Source organism: Grampus griseus (genome assembly GCF_964374135.1).
Source record: "Grampus griseus genome assembly, chromosome: X".
NCBI lineage: Eukaryota > Metazoa > Chordata > Mammalia > Artiodactyla > Delphinidae > Grampus > Grampus griseus.
In genome coordinates, this window is record NC_138999.1 from 103,272,867 (window position 1) to 103,290,087 (window position 17,221).

Genomic DNA, 17,221 nt, shown 5'->3' on the forward strand with positions numbered 1-17,221 from the left:
TATTTCTTTTAAAAATGTTACAGTAGGGCTTCCCTGGTGGCGCAGTGGTTGAGAGTCCGCCTGCCGATGCAGGGGACGCGGGTTCCTGTCCTGGTCCGGGAAGATCCCACATGTCGTGGAGCGGCTGGGCCCGTGAGCCATGGCCGCTGAGCCTGCGCGTCCGGAGCCTGTGCTCTGCAACGGGAGAGGCCACAACAGAGAGAGGCCCGCGTACCACAAAAAAAAAAAAAAAAAAAAAGTTACAGTAAAGTCAAGTGGGATAGAATGGTTTTAGCAATTAAATATCTATCTCTGTATCCATTTCTATCTGTACATCTACATCTTTCTAGCTATATCTGTACCATCTATTTCTGTATCTATCCAGGGTTTGCCATTATATGTTAATTGCAACAAGCGGGGAAAGAGATAACAAGAAGTTGTTTTACATTAGATACTTTCTTGCCCCTTCCCCAAAGCCTAACCATGTCCCTATCATGTCTAAAAGGAACACAGAGTTGATTTTCACAGTCTGGAGGCATAAACTTAGTGATGGCCAGTGCTCTAACTCAGACCCTGGGAATAGCACAAGAGGCTAAAAACTCAACATGGTGTGGAGCGTGTGGATGCTCAGAGTCTAGGCACTCTACTGGCTCAGGGGCTTAGTGGGCAGGGTAAACAAAACTTAACAGGAATAGAAGTAGGGAGGAGAATCAGAAATTAACCTCTGCAGGTGTAGAGCCAGAGAAGGAGGTGGGGACACAGACAGGAGAATTTTACCTCCCTAAACTCACTTGGGAAACTGGGAAAGACCATTTTCAACTGTCCTTGAGGAAGGAAGGCCAGATGGATAATGGGAGATGCCTCAGGAAGAAGGGGGTAAACGTGGCTGGGAGGGGTCAGCAGTCTGTTCCTTTTTTAGCATGAGGAGAAAGCCAGAGCACCAGGTTTGGCCAGCGACTGTACAACTATAGGACAAATTGTTGCAGCTTAGAAATCAACTGTGTGCCCCCACCCAGCTCCCTGGCTCTTGGTGCCGGTGTTGGTCTCCGGCCTGGACAGCTCTTGACCTAGATCACTGTCTCTTTTTTTGTGTCTCTGCCACTACTGGCAGAGGTCACCTCTGCCTGGGATTCCTGGGATGGGAGTGGTGGTGGTGGGCTTTTCTTCCTGGAAGACTGCTTAATACTACCAGCCTGACCTCCTCCTTCTCTTAATCCCCTTGGTGAGTGAGGCAGGAGACACAACATCTTCAACCCCTTTCTGGTTTCTTTTGAAGGATGGGCCTCTATTTGAAAGGCTCCTGTAAGGGAAATTATTTCTTCTTCTCTTCCTCCTCCTTTCCATCTCTCTTCCCTTCTTCCCCTCATCCTCTTCCTTTCCTTCTTCTGAGTCTCTTATGGGCTCTCTGCTGGACTCAAGACTGGGAGATACTGACTCAGTGGCACCTCTGGTGGTCTGGGCTGCCTCCTCTGTCCTATTCAGAGTGAGGAGACTCCCCTTTGCCTATAGATGTTAATCTTTATTGCTTTTCAGGTGGCCATTCTCTTGTCCTTTGGCCTTGGTAGTGGGGTGGGGGTAGAGTAAGTGTTCACATTGCCCTAGGGCACCTAAGAGCTCTGGGTGCTCATACTGAGGCTCATGCCCCGGAGGGAGTCCATTGCTAGTGGAGTGGTGGGCCTGCATTCTGGGGGAGTGGCATGCCAGGGGAGGAGCTGCACCAAAATCTCTCATTTAATTCTTACAACAACTCTAGGAGATACATAACTATCGTTATCCCGATCATGAAACAGTCTCAGAGGAGTTAAGTAAATTGTCCAAGGTCCCACAGCTACTGAGTAAGAAGAGGTGTCTTAAATTAAAACTCACGTTTGTCTCCAGAGCCTGTGTTCTTGACCAGGATAGGTTAGGTTAATTTGATTTTAAATCAGTAAACTATTTGAACGCTGCTACTGGCAAATAGGACTTTTTTTTTTGTTTTGCTGCTGACTGTGGGCGTAAGAAGGTTTATAAAAGGTATTATTGTCCCCTGCGAATCATGTACCTTTGTGGACAGGGGCTGGACCACCTACTGTTCAGATGTCGTGGCAGATGTAACTAGGGCATCTGAAGGGAATTGGAGTTGTTGTTGGGTAAGTTCAAGTCACTGTGTCATAGTCAACAGAGCCACTGGAAGTGCTAAAGGAGGCACAGTTAGTAGCGAGTGAAGGAGAAGCACACATTGAAGCAGAGTTCCTCTCATTTGCCAAGCTTCTTACCAAAGGGTTTCCTGATGTAACTTGTCTGGACTTTGCTTCTTTTCTTGAATGAGTCAGAAGTTTAGAATGCGGGCACCTGGCTGCCAGCAGAGTCCTTCAGGCCCCTATTGGAAGGTATCAGTCAGAGCTCTCCTGTGAGCGCAATAATTACTAAGCTGTTATTGGAACAGGCTTTGGAAGAAAACATTTAAAGGGTTATATCCTGGGAATTTTTACTCCTCCAATGTTATTAAAACCCAGTTGCTGTTTTCCAAGTTAGGCAAATGTTAGAGGAAATGAAATATACACAGAAATTAATTTCTTCTCTCTGACATTTGATTTGCATTAGTTCCAAGTTATACTGTGTTCCTTTTAAAGCTCTGTTTTACAAAATTAAATATATATGTTTTTCTTTTGAGATTGATAATAAACTTTAAAACTCATGTTTCTAGGAGAGAGCTTTCATGTGACCTGCCTTTTTGGATTTACCCAAGTGGTATATTCTTGAATTTGTTTTTGGGGGCAGAAAATAGCTACCATGTAGATCCCTCCATGCAGGGCTAGGCAGAGTTGTGAAGGAGGAGGCAAAAGCTGCTGTTGGTGGCTCCCCACCTTCTTCAGCCATTTTTCTCCACTCCCTCCATTCCTGCCTCAGCCAGCTTGTGCCCAGATACTGTTCAGCCCCACCTCCATTGTAGTGTGCCCACCCTCTTCTCCCTCTCTCTTTTAAGAACTTAAATCTCATCCAGATGTCCTCCCTCAAGACCTCTTACTCCATCCCTTGGCTTCATCCTACCATTCTCTGGCTTTTATTCTGGAATGGAACTGATGCCTCCTTAACTGTTTCTCCTGGTCTGACCCCTACGTGAGTCTGGTTTTAGCCTCTGTAGACTCTACACTGTGCCAGAGGTAACAATAAGTATTTATTGACTGAATAGGTAAATGAGTGAATTTCAGGAATTATGATACCAAACAGCATGTGAGATCCTCTATTTTATTTATTACTTTGAAATCATTTTAGTATGAAAAATTTCAAATATACAGAAAAGTGGAGGGAGTAGTATAAAGAACTCTGATTTACTCATCACCCAGTTTCTGTAGTTTTCAACACATAGCCACTCTTCTTTCATTTTCACCCCACCTACCTTTTGCCAGGCCCTTTAACTGAATGCAGTTCAGCCAAACAAGTGCAAGATGGGAACACTTAAAAAGCCACTATAGGTATCTGCTCTTCATCATCTGAATTCATTTAGAACTCCTTCTCGCCCCTTCTGTGACTCTTTGTTCTTAACTTTTCACCATTTCTTCTTTGGTCTCCTATTTTTCACTTCTCCTAAGGGTTCTTTTTTTTTTTTTTTTTTTTGCGGTCCGCGGGCCTCTCACTGCTGTGGCCTCTCCCGTTGCGGAGCACAGGCTCTGGACACGCAGGCTCAGCGGCCATGGCTCACGGGCCCAGCCGCTCCGCGGCATGTGGGATCCTCCCGGACCGGGGCACGAACCTGTGTCCCCTGCATTGACAGGCGGACTCTCAACCACTGTGCCACCAGGCAAGCCCCTCCTAAGGGTTCTTAATGTGGGTGCACAAGTTCCCAGGGAGTCCATGGATGAAAATCAAGGGGTCATTAAATTTGCATGGGGAAAAAGAATACAGTTTTGTTTTCACTAACCTCTAAGTGATTTTTTTTTAAATCTTTTGGCCGCACCTCGCGGCATGTGGGAGGATCTTAGTTCCCCGACCAGAGATCGGACCCGCACCACACCCTGTGTTGGAAGCACGGAGGCTTAACCAGTGGACCACCAGGGAAGTCCCTCTGACTGATATTTAACGTTTTCTTCTGTCATGAATGTAAGCAATGAACCACAGTAGTATATTCACAGTACCTGCAACTTTGAAACCAGTAGGAATCCTTTTATATCATATGACAGAAGTTGTAGAGATTTCCAAATACCTTTTATGCCCATCACTGCTTTTGAAATTATGGTAGTGATTACACCCACCACTAGATCTTATTATTTAATGTGTTAATAAGAAAATGCACATATTACTATATCATGTATAAAATATTCTACAATTGTATAGCGGCATATTTGGTTTCCTTTGTAATTCATTATGTTTTATTTCATGCATTTAAAAATATTATTCTGAAAAGAAATCCATAGGTTTCACCAAACTGTCACAGGTGTCTATGGGTCAAAAAAGGTTAAGAACCTCAGGTCTAAATACTTTGACTGACAGCATATTTGAACTCCCTATTTAACTTTGACTTGCTGTCTTCCTCCCCACCCCATCCCTCTCCCCTTGCCACCATACTGTTTATTTATTGTTTTATGCCTAATACAGGAAAGAAGAACCTCTCTTTCAAATCCTGCCCTCAGGGCTAACTGCCTAGGGCCTGCTCCTTTTACTCTCTGTCAGTAGAGGAGCTTGAGCAACCTTGGCTGGCAAGCCCAGAAAATGGATTCAGCCAATTATCATTTACTAGCAATAGCAGGGCCTGATGGATGACTTTAATATATTTCAGTTTTCTACTGCTCAAGTAATTCTCATAAATCAGCTAGTTTCACATTATAATCTATTTTAGCGTCTGACTGATGGGTAAATATTTAATCCTTGACTCTTCTGGGATTCTGGCAAGCCACCCCCACCCCCAGCCCCCAGCCCCAACCCAGCCCTTGAAATTGTAATGGAAGAAGCAGGCTGGGTTCTATACCCCACCACACTTTATTTTATCAATGCTTCCCCTCACTTTTCTATACCTTCTCTGCCTCCTCTCTACATTCAAAGACGTTTTCATTCCTTCTGGGCCCAGATCTCTGCTAGGTGGCAATAGAAGAATCTAGTGAGCCTCATGATTTGATAGTCCCTGCACTGAATTGATAAGCATGGGCTGTAGGAGCACTGCTGAGGTTGAAAGGGGCAGCCTTCCCAGTTGTGTAATAAGTCTCCTCTACCAGAGGTTTTGTCTCCCTCTTTGCCTCAGCTCCACTCAGCTGTCCTCATTTTCTCTACCTCTTACCACTCTTAGCCTTTAGCACACTAATCTGACTTGGACAACTAGCTTGTGGGTTTGGTCACTCTGGGGTAGGGCTTCCATAGCAGGTACTAACATCCCAGGAACATCTGTTTCATGTAGTATCCACTTTCCAATATCCAATATCCAATTGTCATGCAATAGGCAATTGTTATCTCTTCCATTTTTAAAGTCCCTGTGCCTACAATGAAATGTCCTCTACGTTCTTTTATTGCATCTGAAGGATGCCGCTATTTCTATAGATCATTTGCAGAGGAGAAAAGATTTACATACCCTGATTCTTCTCTTCTCAGGCTAACAGCTCCTGTCAGTTTCCCAGGTAACTTCTCTTTTTAAAAGGGAATGTTCTTAAAAGAATCTAATAATTGTGGTTTATAATGTCAAAATACCTTCAACTTCCTGTTCTTTTAAGGCCTTTAAATGCAAAATCAGGCATGAGAATCCTCTAAAAAATCTGAGGCAGACAGCTCAGGATTAATTTAGGCCCACCCTAACTCACTTCCTGGGTTAGCTTCCTGGCATCTCTCCCATTTTTGCTTTCATATCATGATTCTACATTTCTGCTAGGCCCTCAGACTGGGTGATCTATGTTTTGGGCTCTATATCAACTTTCATCGTGGCATCCTCAGGACTCTACCTTTGGAATCTTCTCCTTGGTTCTGTGCCATGTAACCCTGGGCAGCAAACATGTTAGCTTCACCCACAGTTGTTGGAGCACCCCACCCCATCCCTGCGTAACACAAGTGTTGAGATCATTCAATTTCCAGGGCCTCCAGAGATCTCTTGTATAGAGTCATGGATCATGCATCCTACCTGAAGCTCAGCAAAGCAGCATCTGATGAGAATGGGGATGGTTGAACCAGCACACTGAACTACCATCATCCTTGTGCAAAAGCAAGGTTGGAATTGCTGGCACGGTCCTCTCAGGCCCCCTGTCAAGGTGCCCTTGAGCTGCTTCTGCTTCTGTTATGGCTTCTCATTTCAAATATAAACAGTGACATGAATAAAGCAATTGCTTTTTTAAAATTGTCGTAAAATATATATGATATAAACATTGCCATTTAAACTTTTTTTTAAGATTTTTTACCTTTTTAAAAAAATATTTATTTATTTATTCATTTTTGGCTGTGTTGGGTCTTCGTTTCTGTGCGAGGGCGTTCTCTAGTTGCGGCAAGCGGGGGCCACTCTTCATCGTGGTGCGCGGGCCTCTCACTATCGCGGCCTCTCTTGTTGCGGAGCACAGGCTCCAGACGCGCAGGCTCAGTAGTTGTGGCTCACGGGCCTAGTTGCTCCACGGCATGTGGGATCTTCCCAGACCAGGGCTCAAACCCGTGTCCCCTGCATTGGCAGGCAGATTCTCAACCACTGCACCACCAGGGAAGCCCTAAACTGTTTTAAGCGTACAATTTAGTGGCATTAATTACATTCACAATGTCGTGCAACCATCACCACTATTTCTAAAAAGTTTTGTCACCCCCCAAAAAATTCTGTACCCATTAAACAATAACTCCCCACTCTTTCATCCCTCCCATTCCTCGCCCCTGGTAACCTCTAATCTATTTTCTGTCCCTATGAATTTTCCTATTCAAGATATTTCATATAAATGGAATTATGTAAAATTTGTTCTTTGTGCCTGGCGTATTTTGCTCAGAATAATATTTTCTAGGTTCATCCACGTTGTAGCATGTATCAGTATTTAATTCCTTTTTGTGGCTGAATAATATTCCATTGTATGGGTATACCACATTTTATTTATCCATTCATCTGTTGATGGACACTTGGGTTGTTTCCACCTCTTGGCTATTGTGAATAAGGTTGCTATGAACATTGGTATTCAGATATCTGTTTTTTGAGACCCTACTTTCAATTTAGAAGTGGAATTGCTGGATCATATAGTAATTCTATGTTTAACTTTTTGAAGAACTGCCACACTGTTTTCCACTGTGACCTCACCATTTTACATTCCCATAAGCAATGCATGAGGGCTCCAGTTTCTCCAACTTCTCATCAATACTTGTTATTTTCTGATTTTTAAAAGATGATAGCTGTTCTAGTAGGAGTGAAGTAGTATCGTTTTTTGGTTTTGCTTTACATCTCCCTAATGACTAACGATGCATCTTGTGCTTATTGGCCATTTGTATATCTTCTTTGGCAAATGTCTTTTCAAATCCTTTGCCCATTTTTAAATTGGGTTGTTTGTCTTTCTGTTATTGAGTTGTAGGAGTTCTTTATATATTTTGGATATTAAACCCTTATCAGATATATGATTTGCGAGTAGTTTTCTCCCATTCTGTGGCTTGTCTTTTCACTCTCTTGGTGTTCTTTGATGCACAAAAGCTTTCAGTTTTAATGAAGTGCATTTAATTAATTTTTTTCTTTTGTTACCTGTGCTTTTGGTGTGATATTTACGGAAACATGCTTCAAACCATGGTAATGAAGATTTGCCCTTATGTTTTCTTCTATGAATTTAGGGCTTTGATCCATTTTGAGTTAATTTTTGTATATGGTATATATTAAGGTCTCTACTGCTTTTGACAGTCTTGATTCATAAACTCTTTTGGCTCCTTCTCCAAATTTGGCTTCATACCATTGTTCCTACCATTTTAAAAAATCTAGGGCTTCCCTGGTGGCACAGTGGTTGAGAATTTGCCTGCCAATGCAGGGGACACGGGTTTGAGCCCTGGTCTGGGAAGATCCCACATGCCGCGGAGCAACTAGGCCCGTGAGCCACAACTACTGAGCCTGCGCGTCTGGAGCCTGTGCTCCGCAACAGGAGAGGCCGCGAAGAGGCCTGCACATCACAATGAAGAGTGGCCTCCACTTACCGCAACTAGAGAAAGCCCTTGCACAGAAACGAAGACCCAACACAGCCAAAAATAAATAAATTTTTAAAAAATCTGCACTGTTGGATTGGTTACGCAGCTAGGACATTGGCCCCGTCAAGTCTCTGCAAGTAAGAGTCACTTAACCTATGTGCTCTATGCCACTGTGTCAGAGAAAGATATCAGATATAAACATAGAGTACCAGAAGACTGGTCACCAACTTTAGGAGAAGGATGCTTTCTTACATTATTATGCAGGAGAACCATGTACCTACCACATGCCTAATCAAATATAAAAGAATAAAAGTATAAGGAGTATAATATATATAATTGTGTAATAATATCATTTATTAAAAGTATAGAAGGATATTATAATACAGAATTCAGAAGGCTTGAAGAATCATAGGTTGCCCGCAAAAGAGCTATAAGAGCTGAGATCTGGCTCTCTCCATGTTAATCAGATGACCCAATCTCTGCTGCGTTTTTTAGAAAAACATTATTTATTTATTTGGCCGTGTGGCATGTGAGATCTTAGTTCCCTGACCAGGGATAGACCCATGCCCCCTGCAGTGGAAGCTCAGAGTCTTTTTTTTTTTTTTTTAGAATTTTATTTTATTTTATTATTTATTTATTTATTGGCTGCATTGGGTCTTCGTTTCTGTGCATGGGCTTTCTCTAGTTGCGACGAGCGGGGGCTGCTCTTTGTTGCAGTGCGTGGGCTTCTCATTGCTGTGGCTTCTCTTGTTGTGGAGCATGGCTCTAGGCACCTGGGCTTCAGTAGTTGTGGCTCGGGGGCTCTAGAGTGCAGGCTCAGTAGTTGGGGCCACATGTGCTCCGCGGCATGTGGGATCTTCCCAGACCAGGGATCGAACCCGTGTCCCCTTCCTTGGCAGGCGGATTCTTAACCACTGGACCTCCAGGGAAGTCCCTCTGCTGCATGTTAATCCTTGATAGTATAAAGTATATACCCTACAGTATAGGAGAAAAGATAGTATAAAGTATACATCTTAACCCTTTAAAGAGTGAAGACTGTACTGAGAAGATAAGGCAGCATGACAGGCCAGTGTGTGGGATCACTTTGGTTAGGAAGCACTTTCAGAGCTGCACTTTCTGTTCACAACACCATGCTGCTAGTGGTTGATGGTGACAACACAGGAGGCTAAGGCCATCTCGAAAGAGTAATGAATTTGCATCTAATGTAAAAGAAAGTGACTCTGGAATGAAGGTCTTGCCATGTCCCCACTCATGCTGTGGGTGACAGTATCTCCCTCTCAGTTCGTCTACTGCCTAATGCTGTGATACCTGCTAGGGAAGGTTGAGAACTGCTTCTTCCTTCTCTTCTCGTGCAATTCAATGAAATTTCACTGAGCATCTACTCCGGACCAGGCTCTGCACTGGACTGAGGATTGACAGATGAAAAAGACTTGGTTCTTATTCTTGGGAGCATTCTCATCACAGTCGTGTTTCATTGCTGCCTTGCCATATTACTTTATGGAAACTTGAGTGCTTTGGTCTATATTGGTAAATGAGGACATTTGAAGGGGCCTACATGGCAAAGAAACTCAAGATTTCACACTCAGGTTTCCACAGAGGAAATGGACTTTGAGGATGCATGTGAGAAAGGTATAGATTTGAATGAAGGAAATAGGGCATGCTCCTATAAGAAAATCTTCCATCTGCCAACCACTGTATGGTTGGATCTTGATAGATTGTTGGGCTTTGATAATATATTCCATTAACAACAAAAACAACAATAATAATGGTAAAAATAGTCAACAGTGAGCACTTACTGTTGTCAGGCATTGTACTAAGCATTTTACATATATGAACTCATTAAATCTTTGCCTCAATCACATGAAGTAGGTGCTGTTATTATCGCCATTTTATAGATGAAGAAACAGAGGCACAGACTGATATGCTGGTTTTGCTGTGTATAGGTTTTTAAAAAAATTAATGAATTAATTTTTAACATCTTTATTGGAGTATAATTGCTTTGCAATGCTGTGTTAGTTTCTGCTGTATAACAAAGTGAATCAGCTATATGTATACATATATCCCCATATCCCATCCCTCTCATGTCTCCCTCCCACTCTCCCTATCCCGCCCCTCTAGGTGGTCACAAAGCACCGATCTGATCTCCCTGTGCTAGGCAGCTGCTTCCCACTAGCTATCTATTTTCCGTTTGGCAGTGTACATACGTCAATGCTGCTCTCTCACTTCGTCCCAGCTTACCCTTTTCCCTCCCCATGTCCTCAAGTCCATTCTCTACGTCTGCATCTTTATTCCTGTCCTGCCCCTAGGTTCATCAGAACCTTTTTTTTTTTTAGATTCCATATATATGTGTTAACATACGGTATTTGTTTTTCTCTTTCTGACTTCCTTCACTCTGTATGATGCTCTCTGGGTCCATCCACCTCGCCACAAATAACTCAATTTCGTTTCTTTTTTTTTTTTTAATTTCGTTTCTTTTTATGGCGAGTAATATTCCATTGTATATATGTGCCACATCTTCTTCATCCATTCATCTGTCGAAGGACACTTAGGTTGCTTCCATGTCCTGGCTATTGTAAATACTGCTGCAGTGAACATTGTGGTACATGACTCATTTTTTTTTTTTTTTTTTTTTTGCGGTACGCGGGCCTCTCACTGTTGTGGCCTCTCCCGTTGCGGAGCACAGGCTCCGGATGCGCAGGCTCAGTGGCCATGGCTCATGGGCCTAGCTGCTCCGCGGCATGAGGGATCTTCCCGGACCAGGGCGCGAACCCATGTACCCTGCATTGGCAGGCGGACTTTCAACCACTATGCCACCAGGGAAGCCCCATGACTCTTTTTGAATTATGGTTTTCTCAGGGTATATGCCCAGTAGTGGGATTGCTGGGTCGTATGGTAGTTCTATTTTTAGTTTTTTAAGGAACCTCCATACTGTTCTCCATAGTAGCTGTATCAGTTAACACTCCCACCAACAGTGCAAGAGGGTTCCCTTTTCTCCACACCCTCTCCAGCATTTATTGTTTCTAGATTTTTTGATGATGGCCATTCTGACTGGTGTGAGGTGATACCTCACTGTAGTTTTGATTTGCATTTCTCTAATGATTACTGATGTTGAGCATCCTTTCATGTATTTGTTGGCAATCTGTATATCTTCTTTGGAGAAATGTCTATTTAGGTCTTCTGCCCATTTTTGGATTGGGTTGTTTGTTTTTTTGATGTTGAGCTGCATGAGCTGCTTGTAAATTTTGGAGATTAATCCTTTGTCAGTTGCTTCATTTACAAATATTTTCTCCCATTCTGAGGGTTTATTCATCTTGTTTATGGTTTCCTTTGCTGTGCCAAAGCTTTGAAGTTTCATTAGGTCCCATTTGTTTATTTTTGTTTTTCTTTCCATTTCTCTAGGAGGTGGGTCAGAAAGGATCTTACTGTGATTTATGTCATAGAGTGTTCTGCCTATGTTTTCCTCTAAGAGTTTGGTAGTGTCTGACCTTACATTTAGGTCTTTAATCCATTTTGAGTTTATTTTTGTGTATTGTGTTAGGAAGTGTTCTGCTTTCATTCTTTTATATGTAGCTGTCCAGTTTTCCCAGCACCACTTACTGAAGAGGCTGTCTTTTCTCCATTGTATATTCTTGCCTCCTTTATCAAAGATCAGGTGACCATATGTGCATAGGTTTAACTCTGGGCTTTCTATCCTGTTCCATTGACCTATATTTCTGTTTTTGTGCCAGTACCATACTGTCTTGATTCCTATAGCTTTGTAGTATAGTCTGACGTCAGGGAGCCTGATTCCTCCAGCTCCGTTTTTCTTTCTCAAGGTTGCTTTGGCTATTCAGGGTCTTTTGTGTTTCCATACAAATTGTGAAACTTTTTGTTCTAGTTCTGTGAAAAATGCCATTGGTAGTTTGATATGGATTTCATTGAATCTGTAGATTGCTTTGGGTAGTAGAGTCATTTTCACAAAGCTGATTCTTCCAATCCAAAAACATGGTATATCTCTCCATCTGTTTGTATCATCTTTAATTTCTTTCATCAGTGTCTTATAGTTTTCTGCATACAGGTCTTTTGTCTCCTTAGGTAGGTTTATTCCTAGGTATTTTATTCTGTTTGTTGCAGTGGTAATTGGGAGTGTTTCCTTAATTTATCTTTCAGATTTTTCATCATTAGTGTATAGGAATCCAAGAGATTTCTGTGCATTAATTTTATATCCTGCTACTTTACCAAATTCATCGATTAGCTCTAGTAGTTTTCTGGTAGCATCTTTAGGATTCTCTATGTATAGTATCATGTCATCTGCAAACAGTGATAGCTTTGCTTCTTCTTTTCCAATTTGGATTCCTTTTATTTCCTTTTCTTCTCTGATTGCTGTGGCTAAAACTTCCAAAACTATGTTGAATAATAGTGGTGAGAGTGGACATCCTTGTCTTGTTCCTGATTTTAGAGGAAATGGTTTCAATTTTCCACCATTGAAATGATGTTGGCTCTGGGTTTGTCATATATGGCCTTTATTATGTTGAGGTAAGTTCCCTCTATGCCCACTTTCTGGAGAGTTTTTATCATAAATGGGTGTTGAATTTTGTCAAAAGCTTTTTCTTCATCTATTGAGATTATCATATTGTTTTTATCTTTCAATTTGTTAATATGGTGGATCATATTGATTTGTGTATATTGAAGAATCCTTGTATTCCTGGGATAAACCCCATTTGATCATGGTGTATGATCCTTTTATGTGCTGTTGGATTCTGTTTGCTAGCGTTTTGTTGAGGACTTTTACATCTATGTTCATCAGCGCTATTGATCTGTAGTTTTCTTTTCTTGGTGACATCTTTGTCTGGTTTTGGCATCAGGGTGATGGTGGCCTCGTAGAATGAGTTTGGGAGTGTTCCTCCCTTTGCTATATTTTGGAAGAGGTGTTAGCTCTTCTCTAAATGTTTGATAGAATTTGCCTGTGAAGCCATCTGGTCCTGGGCTTTTGTTTGTTGGAAGATTTTAAATCACAGTTTCAATTTCAGTGCTTGTGATTGGTCTGTTTATATTTTCTATTTCTTCCTGATTTAGTCTCGGTAAGTTGTGCTTTTCCAGGAATTTGTCCATTTCTTCCAGGTTGTCCATTTTATTGGCATATAGTTTCTTGTAGTAATCTCTCATGATATTTCATATTTCTGCAGTGTCAGTTGTTACTTCTCCTTTTTCATTTCTAATTCTAATGATTTGAGTCTTCTACCTTTGCTTCTTGATGAGTCTGGCTGATGGTTTATCAATTGTGTTTCTCTTCTCAAAGAACCAGCTTTTAGTATTATTGATCTTTCCTATCATTTCCTTTATTTCTTCTTCATTTATTTCTGATCTGATCTTGATGATTTCTTTCCTTCTGCTAACTTTGGGGTTCTTCTGTTCTTCTTTCTCTAATTGCTTTAGATGTAAGGTTAGGTTTTTTATTTGAACTGTTTCTTGTTTCTTGAGGTAGGATTGTATTGCCATTAACTTCCCTCTTAGAACTGCCTTTGCTGCATCCCACAGGTTTGGGGTTGTCTTGTTTTCATTGTCATTTGTTTCTAGGTATTATTTGATTTCCGTTTTGAATTCTTCAGTGATCTCTTGTTTATTTAGTAGTGTACTGTTTAGCCTCCATGTGTTTGTATTTTTTACAGATCTTTTCCTATAATTGAAATCTAGTCTCATAGCATTGTGGTTGGAAAAGATACTTGATATGGTTTCAATTTTCTTAAATTTACCAAGGCTTGATTTGTGACCCAAGATATGATGTATCCTGGAGAATGTTCCATGAGCACTTGATAAGAAAGTGTAATCTGCTGTTTTTGGATGGAATATCCTATAAATATCAATTAAGTCCATCTTGTTTAATGTGTCATTTAAAGCTTGTGTTTCCTTATTTATTTTCATTTTGGATGATCTGTCCATTGGTGAAAGTGGGGTGTTAAAGTTCCATACTATTATTATGTTACTGTCGATTTCCCCTTTTATGGCTGTTAGCATTTGCCTTATGTATTGAGGTGCTCCTATGTTGGGTGCATAAATATTTACAATTGTTATATCTTCTTCTCAGATTTATCCCTTGATCATTATGTAGTGTCCTTCTCTGTCTCTTGTAATACTCTTTATTTTAATGTCTATTTTGTCTGATATGAGAATTGCTACTCCAGCCTTCTTTTGATTTCCATTTGCATGGAATATCTTTTTGCATCGCCTCACTTTCTTTCTGTATGTGTCCCTAGGTCTGAAGTCGGTCTCTTATAGACAGCATATATATGGGTCTTGTCTTTGTATGCTTTCAGCCAGTCTGTGTCTTTTGGTGGGAGCATTTAATCCATTTACATTTAAGGTAATTATCAATATGTATGTTCCTATTACCATTTTCTTAATTGTTTTGGGTTGTTTTTGTAGGCCTTTTCCTTCTCTTGTGTTTCCTGCTTAGAGAAGTTCATTTAGCATTTGTTGTAAAGCTGGTTTGCTGGTACTGACTTCTCTTAACTTTTGCTTGTCTGTAACAGTTTTAATTTCTCCATCAAACCTGAATGAGATCCTTGCTGGGTAGAGTAATCTTGGTTGTAGGTTTTTTCCTTTCATCACTTTAAATATGTCCTGCCACTCCCTTCTGGCTTGCAGAGTTTCTGCTGAAAGATCAGCTGTTAACCTTATGGGGATTCCCTTGTGTGTTATTTGTTTTTTTCCCTTGCTGCTTTTAATATTTTTTCTTTGTATTTAATTATTGATAGTTTGATTAATATGTGTCTTGGCGTGTTTCTCCTTGGATTTATCCTGTATGGGACTCTCTGCACTTCCTGGACTTGATTGACTATTTCCTTTCCCATGTTAGGGAAGTTTTCAACTATAATCTCTTCAAATATTTTTTCAGACCATTTCTTTTTCTCTTCTTCTTCTGGGACCCCTATAATTAGAATGTTGGTGCGTTTAACGTTGTCCCAGAGGTCTCTGAGACTGTCCTCAATTCTTTTCATTCTTTTTTCTTTATTCTGCTGTGGTAGTTATTTCCACTATTTTATCTTCCAGGTCACTTATCTGTTCTTCTGCCTCAGTTATTCTGCTATTCATTCATTCTAGAGAATTTTTAATTTCATTTATTGTGTTGTTCATCATTGTTTGTTTGCTCTTTAGTTCTTATAGGTCCTTATTAAACATTTCTTGTATTTTCTCCATTCTATTTCCAAGATTTTGGATCATCTTTACTATTAGTACTCTGAATTCGTTTTCAGGTAGATTGCCTATTTCCATTTCATATGTTTGGTCTGGTGGGGTTTTTTTTTGTTTTTTTTTTTTTGCGTTATGCGGGCCTCTTGCTGTTGTGGCCTCTCCCGTTGCGGAGCACAGGCTCCAGACGCGCAGGCCCAGCAGCCATGGCTCACAGGTCCAGCTGCTCCGCAACATGTGGGATCTTCCCGTACCGGGGCACGAACCCGTGTCCCCTGCATCGGCAGGCGGACTCTCAACCACTGTGCCACCAGGGAAGCCCGGTCTGGTGGGTTTTTATGTTGCTCCTTCATTTACTGCATATTTCTCTGCCTTCTCGTTTTGTTTAACTTACTGTGTTTGAGGTTCTTTTCGCAGGCTGCAGGTTCGTAGTTCCCATTGTTTTTGGTGTCTGCCCCCAGTGGGTGAGTTTGGTTCAGTGGCTTGTGTAGGCTTCCTGGTGGAGGGGACTGGTGCCTGTGTTCTGGTGGGTGAGGCTGGATCTTGTCTTTCTGGTGTGCAGGGTGCATTTTGGGGTGTCTGTGAACTTATTATGATTTGGGGCAGCCTCTCTGCTAATGGGTGTGGTTGTGTTCCTGTCTTGCTAGTTGTTTAGCATGGGGCGTCCAGCCCTGGAGCTTGCTGGCCATTGAGTGGAGCTGGGTCTTAGCGTTGAGACAGAGATCTTTGGGGGAGATCTCTTGCTGATTGATATTATGTGGAGCCGGGAGGTCTCTGGTGGTCCAATGTCCTGAGCTCAGCTCTCTCACCTCAGAGGCTCAGGCCTGACACGAGGCTGGAGCACCAAGACCCTGTCAGCCACATGGCTCAGAAGAAAAGGGAGAAAAATAAGAAAGAAAATAAAATTTAAAAATAATAATAAAAATAAAAAAATTATTTTAAAAAAAGTAATAAGAAAAAAAGAAGAGAGCAACCAAACCAATCAAGAAATCCACCAGTGACAACAAGTGCTAAAAACTATACTAAGATAAACATAAAAATCAGAAAGAAGTCACTCTCAGATGGCAAACCCCCCTACAGTTGTTCCCAAAGTCCACTGCCTCAATTTTGGGTTGATTCATTGTCTATTCAGGTATTCCATAGGTGCAGGGTACATCAAGTTGATTGTGGGGATTTAATCCGCTGCTCCTGAGGCTGCTGGGAGAAATTTCCCTTTCTCTTCTTTGTTCACCCAGCTCCTTGGGTTCAGCTTTGGTTTTGGCCCCACCTCTGCATGTAGGTTGCCCTCAGACTTCTGTTCCCACCCAGACAGGATGGCGTTAAAGCAGCGGCTGATTAGGGGGCTCTGGCTCACTCAGGCCAGGGGCAGGGAGGGGTATGGTAGTTATAATTGGAATGCCGGGCGAGCTTGCGGCGGCAGAGGCCGGCGTGACGGTCCACCAGCATGAGGTGCGTTGTGTGTTCTCCTGGGGAAGTTGCCCCTGGATCACGGCATTCTGGCAGTGGCGGGCTGCACAGGCTCCCAGGGGTGTGTGGAGAGTGACCTGTGCTTGCACACAGGCTTCTTGGTGGCTGCAGCAGCAGTGTTAGCGTTTCATGCCCGTCTCTAGTGTCTGAGCTGATAGCTATGGCTGGCGCCTATCTCTGGAGCTCGTTTAGGTGGTGCTCTAAATCCCCTCTCCTCGTGCACCCCGAAACAATGGTCTCTTTCCTCTTTGGCAGGTCCAGACTTTTCCCCGGACTCCCTCCCGGCCAGCCGTGGCGCACTAACCCCCTGCAGGCTGTGTTCACGCCGCCAACCCCAGTCCTCTCCCTGCGCTCCGACCAAAGCCCGAGCCTCAGCTCCCAGCCCCGCTCTCCCTGTCGGGTGAGTAAACAAACCTCTCGGGCTGGTGAATGCCGGTCGGCACTGATCCTCTGTGCGGGAATCTCTCCGCTTTGCTCTCTGCACCCCTGTTGCTGTGCTCTCCTCTGCGGCCCCGAAGCTCCCCAA